The sequence below is a fragment of the Rattus norvegicus genome, chromosome 15 (assembly GCF_036323735.1).
Source record: "Rattus norvegicus strain BN/NHsdMcwi chromosome 15, GRCr8, whole genome shotgun sequence".
Lineage (NCBI taxonomy): Eukaryota > Metazoa > Chordata > Mammalia > Rodentia > Muridae > Rattus > Rattus norvegicus.
The window spans coordinates 56,628,600-56,636,493 of NC_086033.1; the positions used below are offsets into that span (position 1 = coordinate 56,628,600).

The 7,894-nt window shown below is 47.3% G+C and overlaps 1 protein-coding gene across 9 annotated transcripts in view; it reads right to left on the minus strand.

Moving 5' to 3' along the window:
- The window catches only part of Lrch1 (leucine rich repeats and calponin homology domain containing 1), a 189,799-nt gene that overhangs the window by 159,197 nt on the left and 22,708 nt on the right, over positions 1-7,894 (minus strand). The gene's annotated exons all lie outside the window — the stretch shown is intronic.

Here is a 7,894-nt window from a genome sequence, read left to right on the forward strand (position 1 = left end):
GAGTAATAAATGTCAGCAGCCGGGAGAAGAGAACAGAGAGATAAGGCTCACACACTGTGTACCAGGGCAAGCGGGCTGTCTGCACACTGCTGCTCAGGGTTTCTTAAGTCAGGTCCCTGGACCAGTCTCACTGAGTACCTATGCCCCTCCCCCACCCAGCTCTCCTCACCCCTCCTGCTACCCTAACCCTCTCCTCCCAGGGGTGGGCTTCCTTTCCCCCCAGCTTGATTCCCCTAGCCATTTGGGCTGAGCTCTCTTGGTTCCCTGTGCTCTCGGACTCCCACAGCCCCAGTCCATTCTGCTTGCCATGTTTAGTCTGGACTCATCCAGATACGCCTAGCTATGTATGCTCTCCCTCATATCTACAATAAGCCTCTTGAACCATACCTAGGAGCAGTCAAATCTCTACTCACAGTCACCTGAACCTATATTGTGTGGGCATGACGGTTTGGTGAACCATTTAAAGATCACCCTTGTATTATTCTCTGCCCACCCACCCTTCTAGCTGCAATCTGCACACAGTATTATTATAAGTATTTCTAGTTCCAAATTTGTGTAAACGCTGCTCACCATTTATTCTCTAATTAGCCAATGGCAGAGCAGAAGAGAGAATGGGGTGGGACTTACGCCAGCAAGGGAAAGAAGGGGAGAGAAGATGGAGAAGTCGGTCCAGGCGAGACTCAAACAAGCAACAAGGGGCATATGGCTGGGGTGTAAGCTCAAGACCTGCCCAATCTAAGCTAACAAATAAATAAAATGCCAGGTTTCCATGTCTTTTATGTGGGCTGGTTAGAATAAACAAGTCATTTACAATCCTAAGATTCTCATTTTTAATCCATATCACCCCCAGTGTTAACAATAAGACAGACACATGTTTCAACTTTTCACCAGAAAACAAATGGTACTTAACCTCTAAAACTTCACCGTAACACAAGAGCAAACTACTTTGGATATTTTTTTTCCTAATCTCTAAGTAATCAATCATACTTGTCCTGAGTGCCCTGAGAGATTCATCTGCCAGTTTAAACTCATAGGCTCGAGCAAGTCGCCACGTATGGATATTGTAACATCTATATTGTAACATCTTCATTACCTTTCCTCTGATACTTCTAAAAAGTCTGTGGCTCTCATCAAACCTATCAGAAGCATCCTGAAATGCTGTCTAAACTGCCTTTGCTCATCATCACCAAAACTCCTTTCTATGGGTATCAATGTTATGTATGTATCTGAAGTGCAGCCTGCCGGGGGCCACAGGAAGAGTTGGAGGGCTGCCACCTCTTCCCGGGGTTCTGCCTTTCCAGGACATAGACAGAACACAGGATCAGGAACAGAGGTGACACTGGGGCCACACCCCTCTACACTCTGGCATCAGAGTAATGGAGACAAGAGGCATTACCTTGAGCAAGCAGTACCCCTGGAATGTGGTCATTACAAACCAAGGATCTTGGAGAGGTAAAGGGAGGCCTGGACTTAGTGAACCTCTTTCCATCCAGCAGGTGCTATTTGATCTCCAGCAAATCACAGTATCTCATGAGCCAGCAGCCATTTAATGGCCAGTTCCCTTTTCATAATGAAACTGGGACCCGGTAGAAGTCACTGACCCTGATACAAAAGCTGAGGCTTTCTCATAAAATCCTGGACGAAACCACCCTATTTGTCCCAAATGCCTAATATTCTTCTCTGCTTAGAAAGACCCAGAAAAGCTGCCTGTACATACAAAAGGTAGTCCAACATCCTGGAACCCCATCTCGAGCCCACACTACCAGTTACAGCTCAGTGCCAGTCCTCAGTTAAGAAGGGACCTCTACAAGATCAGCTCAATGAGCTATTCCTGGCTGGCAATTGCAAGTGACTAGTGGTTATGGACCCTTTATGTGGCCCTTCTGCGACACTTTCCCAGGAGCAAATACAATGTTCCAGGGACCCTGGCATCCTCACAGTGTTAAGTGCCAGCTCCTCCTCTCTCCTCACAGGTAGGCTCCTGAGACAGGTCACAGAAACTCTAGCCCCCTCATCTGACAGACAGATGCCTGCTCCTACGCTTCCCTCATTCACCTAGGACATTGCGAGTCCCTTAATGAACTATGTCTCCAGGTCACTAGGACCCCATTAGCACCCCCTTTTACTTTTCAGTAGTGAAACACGTGGAAATGCTCAGCTGTCTGCTTGCTCAGTCCCTTAGGAGCGCTCTGAGGAAGGAACTTCTACAGCAATCCGCACTGGCATGCATGGCCCTTCCCAACGGCCACGCACAACCATGTTCTGCACATGGTTCAGTCCCAGAAGGTCCACAGCATTTTATAAAACAGTGTTAATCATCTGTGTGGATTTTTTCTGACCTGTGAAAGCTAAGGGTCAGCCCGGTGTGGTGGCTCACATCTGTAACCTCAACACGAGGGGGAAGAAACAGAAGAACTGGCCACAAGTTCATGGGCAGCTTGGTCTACATAATGAGTTCCAGGGCAGCCAGAGCTACATGTATAGTGTGGCCTGTCTCACGCTCCCTCACCCCCAAAATAAGCAATAAATATGAAGCCTATACACGGACATAAACAAATGGACAAAACCTTAAGAAACCAAAGTTCACTGAGAAACACTTAAAAGCATCAAAGGATGCTGAGATGGCCCCGTTGATAAACCGCATGCCTTGCAAAACAGAACACCCGAGTTCAATCCCCAGATCATGCAATCAAAAAGCTTTGCACTGGGGAGCGGGAGAGATGGCTCAGTGGCTAAGAACACTGGCTGCTCTTCCAGAGGTCCTGAGTTCAAATCCCAGCAATCACATGGTGGCTCACAACCATCTGTAACGGGATCTGATGCCCTCTTCTGGTGTGTGTGAAGACAGCTACAGTGTACTCACATAAAGTAAATAAATAAATCTTTAAATAAAAAAAGTTTTGCACAGCATTTGTAATCCTAGCAGCAGGAGGAGAGGGAACCAGGAGATTTCTAGAAGTCACAGGCCAGCTAGTTAATCTAGCCTGTACAGTGTGCTCCAGGGCCAAAGCGGTCAGTGACTGACAATTGATACCCAGGTTGACCTCTGGCCCCATACACATCCATGTGTAAGAACATGCACGGACACATGCACGAGTGTGCACACTCACACCCCCCACACATAAGGTACAAAGGGAAAGTGACTTACAGGGATCATCACACTCAGTCAGACAAGAGCTAAGTAGCTCTTCATCACCATAAGGAAGAACCCACATCTTACAACATCAGCAACACAAGCCTCACTGTCTGGGGCAAGTGAGATACTTAGTTTACAAACTCCTCCACTGAAAATAGTATTACAATGGGGGAAGGGGGTAACAAGAATGAGTCAAACACAACGTTCTCCCCAACCTGGAAGCAGCAGGAATGAGTCTGGGAGAGGAATAAAGGCCACAAAAGGCCCTGAGCAGAAACCCAACAGCAGTCATGCCAAGTGCCCTTCGGCTCACGTTGTACCCACTCCTTGACACAGACGGTCCACCTCTCTATGAGACAGGCTCTACACCTGTCTTTCCCGGGGTTGGGGCGGAGCTCCTGAGGAACTCTGAAATTCCTCAAAGCTCACTTCACGGAGCTGAGGGTCTGACCATCGGGCCCCATCAGCTTTGATACTGCAAGCCTCCCAGTGAGGAACGCAGCACACACTGCTGAGGCAAGATCTCTTTAGCAGACAAGTATGCGGGCATTTGCGCTGCACGCTTGTGTGGAGAACATAGGTTGGCAGCCTCTCATGAGTGCATGGGAAGATAAAACCTAAAATGTATGAGCAAGGAGGCAACAAGGGACTCGGGAAAGAACCTGGAGCGAGTGGACATGGAGATGGTGTTATCTCTTCATGATTCACATGAGCAGACCTGCAGCCGGAAACCACAGCAAGGAACTACTGACCTACCCTCCACTTAAGTCAGCCAAAGGAGGATTCAGAGGGAAAAATCATTATTCCCCAGGACACGGGAGCATGCATGGGGGCTAGTGGGGGGAGAACTAGCTTGGTTTGGCTGCACAGCCTGAAAAACCAGCATGGGAGGTAAGAGGGGAGATCAAGGAAGATCCCAGAGAGTTTGAGACCAGCCCAGCTATAATGGTGAGATTCTGAAGAAAGAAAAAAGGCAAAGAAAGAGCTCAAGAGACAAAAACATACAGTAATAAGTCCAGTCCACAGTGTGTATAGGCAAAAATATACAATCATGAGTTCATCATGATATACAGGCCAAAACATATAAACATATAGTGTATCAATCCACTGTGTGTATATGTAAGCAAAAACATACATCAGTCCACCATGTGTGGATGTGGGTGTACAGACAAAAACATTATCAATCTGCTGTGTGGGGGTGTATAGACAAAAGCATAGTGTGTGGGGGGGGGGAGTGTGTCATATATAGATAGATCTCCCTACATAGCCTAAACTGACTTTGAACTCTCAATCCTCCTGCCTCAGCTTCAGTGAGCTGACATCTTGCTCGTGCAGTTCTCAGATGGCCCACTTCTGAGAGACAAATATTACCCTGATGATCTATAAAAATAGATAATTACTGGCAGAGCTCCGCTGTGGTCTGCACATCCCCTAAACAGGTGCTGTAATCAGACACTGTGGGAGAGCGCATTAACAGCCCTCTGCTTGGCAGAGTCAACTGGACCATGGTTTCTAGAAAAACAGCCCTTCAGTGTATTTTGTGTTTATTCCAAGAACCACATATGGACTCTTGAAAACACAAGCCTTTCTCTGCTCACAGCACACCCTCCATTACACTCCCACTACCTAAGACCCTCCAGACATTCCTCAACGGGATAGAACTTTTCAGCTCTGGGTTTTCTCTGCAGAGCTAGAGGCTGAAGTCTGTCTGTGCTGGTTAAAAACACTAATGGACTTAAGAATTGCCTCTCTCCCTCCACTGGGGAGGTCCCCAGAGAGTGCTTCCCAGTCCTTTCTGGCACTCATACCATGCCCTGCACATCTAGCTCCCACCACGTGACTGCACATGTCCAACCTGGCCAGCAACTGCCACTTCTGTACCAGCTCGGGGAGACCACAGGGCCACCAAGGCATTGGGAGGAATGCAGAGGGACAGATGACCTGGCTGCCATCTTGTATAAACACTGCTCCTTCAGCTCACTGTGGAAATGGAGAGATGGTCTGTTAGCAGCAGCTGGAGGCTCTCATTAAGATTCAGAGGAAACTGTGGCAGGCGTGGGCTGGTGACGTTGAAATGCCTTTGTTTCCTGCGATGGGCAGTTAGCCGAGTGCAGAGGCCCTTTCCAGGGTCTTCTCTTGATGGGAGGTTGATGTTCTCGCTATGTCACGTCCATGTGCATCCAGCCAATAAGCATACACAAATCACCACAATTTCATTTTTTTTCCTTTTATTGAAAATAGATGTTCCCCCCTCACAAAATAATGCTGATGAAGGTTTCCCTCCTCCCACTCCTCTCAGTTCCTCTGCTCCTCCCCTCCCATCAGAGCAAACCCTTTTCTGTCTCTCATTAGACAACAAACAGGCTTCTAAGGGATAATAGTGAAATAAAATATGATAGAACGAATAACTAACATGTCAGAATAGGACAAAACAAACGAACGGAAGAAAAATAACCCAATAAACAGACAAAGCCACAGAGACCGCCTGTTCCCATTCATTCGCTCACTCGGGCATTCCACAACAAGACTTAACTGGAAGCCATAATAGATACCCAAAGAACCAGGAAAACGAAGGGGGTAGATATAAAGAATATTAAAAATAAAAATATAATAATTATAATAATATAAACCCTGACACAACATTAACAACATTAAGACAGGAGGCTCCAATGATATCCAGAGTCCACTTTCTGTAGATCATCCGTCAACTGCTACACATATAGTCCACCCTCAAGAGTCATGTGTTCCCCAGTGAGACCCTCTTGGTGAAAGCTAAATATTCGTTTGCTCAATCGTGATCACCAACTATTTTCAAGGCATTGCCCGGTGCTAAGGAAGTGTTGTGTTGCCAAAATATAGTCATCACAAGAAGCCACAAAACACACAGTCTAGGCAAAGCTTCGAAGCTCCTACCTGAAGAGCTTGAGAAGTCAGAGTGGAGCCCACCTCCAACCACTCTATCCCCTCCCTTTCTAAGTAGCATGTACTTTCACACTGCTTTTTAGATTTGTACGCTCTAGAGAGACACATGCTTCAACCTGGAGAATGGTTCCTGGGCTAAAACCTGACAATGTATGCTCTCTCAGGCCCAGGTCTTTACCCAGACCACAAGGATGCAGCAAGAACTCTCCATTTAGACACATCTTTGTGGTTCTCTAAGCCACACTATAGGCTACCATCATCAACACTGAGGGTACACGGCCGAGCTTAAATGGCACACCTTCAGAAAACGCCATGAGACGGCTCGGCAGGTAAAGGCATATGCCAAGACCACTGAGGTAAGGAGTGGTAATAGCTGGAACTCGCCCATGAAGATCTTCAGACCCTCCCTACAGATTGTAAGCAGCTCCATTACCATTACCACAGACATCCAATATACTTAGTTGCCATAAGTCAGTCCAAGACGGCAGTCCAGAAGGAAGTGCTATAGAACATAAGGTACTAAGTGTGATTTCCGAACTCTACGCCATCTGTTAACAGTAACTCTGAGACAATGCTGGCACACACTTTTATTTCCATTGCTCGGATGGGGGAGGCAGATGGATCTCAGTGAGTTCAAGGCCAACCTGGTCTAGAGACTGAGTTCCAGGTCACACAGAAGTGTTCAGATAACACAGAAAGAACCTGCTTTTGAGTGGTGTCATCTCTTTCCTTCGCTTCACCTTTCACCAAGGGCGAAGACACAACCTCTCAGGTTGTGAGCCAGGTCCAGGTCACAGACCTTGTGGAAAGATTGCAGTAAGTCTCAGTGTAGTTCAAATGCAATGATAAGTGTATCTGGTTGGGAGTATGGCAGCAGCTTCGGAGGCTATGCATCTGTGTTTCAGGCAGTGTAGATCGGAGAGCGTGAAGGTCCTCCCTTCAAAATGCAGTGAGCTACCTGGAAAGTCAGCACAGGGAGCTCCAGGCCATGCCTGGGATGGGCGTGGCCTCACCCAGGGCTGGCAGGCCAAGGGAACAGAGAGACAGCTGTATCAGCCAAGAGCTTTGTCCCCAGCTAGTGACAGAGACAGATGCAGGTCCCCAGTGAGAGGGACATGGTTAGGAACAGTGAGGAGACCCCTCCGCTCTAAAAAATAGCTCTGTGTTTGAACAAGGGTTTGAACATCAGAGTTCAAAGTGCAGCTACAAGTTGGGGGTGGAGGTGGTGGGGCAGGGAAGGAATCAGAGGTTTACAAAGGTGTATGAATTGCCTCAAATCACTCATCCAATGAGAATCTGACCTTGATGTTGGTCACCAAGCACATTACTCTCACAGTGAAAATAGCTTTAAACTCAACAGTCACAAAAAGAAAAGCACACAAGCCCATCAAAGACATGGAGAACTGAGCACTTAGTGTCTCCTCATCCAGGGGGAGCTTTCTCGTCAATCATCGTAAGCATCGATGAAATCAGCCCACTTTGTGGAACTCCAGTGCGCACAGCTAACTCCTCCAGCGACTGAGTACAAAAGGTGATGTGTGGAAGTCCAAGTTGGTGCCACTGTCACGTGTGTCTCCCTGGCAGTCAGTCCTGTTAATGTGCATGGCTGCAAACACCACTGACAGCTGTTCTCTGCCGTAGGCCTCCACAGAGGCCTTATTCACCCCCTCTGTGAATGATGATGAGAACGGGTACATGGACAAAGCCCAGGAATCACCTGGTACTATGCTTGGTGTCACTACCAAGATATACAGGCAGTTACATCCATGTCCCTTGATCACCCAGATTCCCATATATGATAACATTAGTTTTAGAATATCATATGAAAGTTGTTTT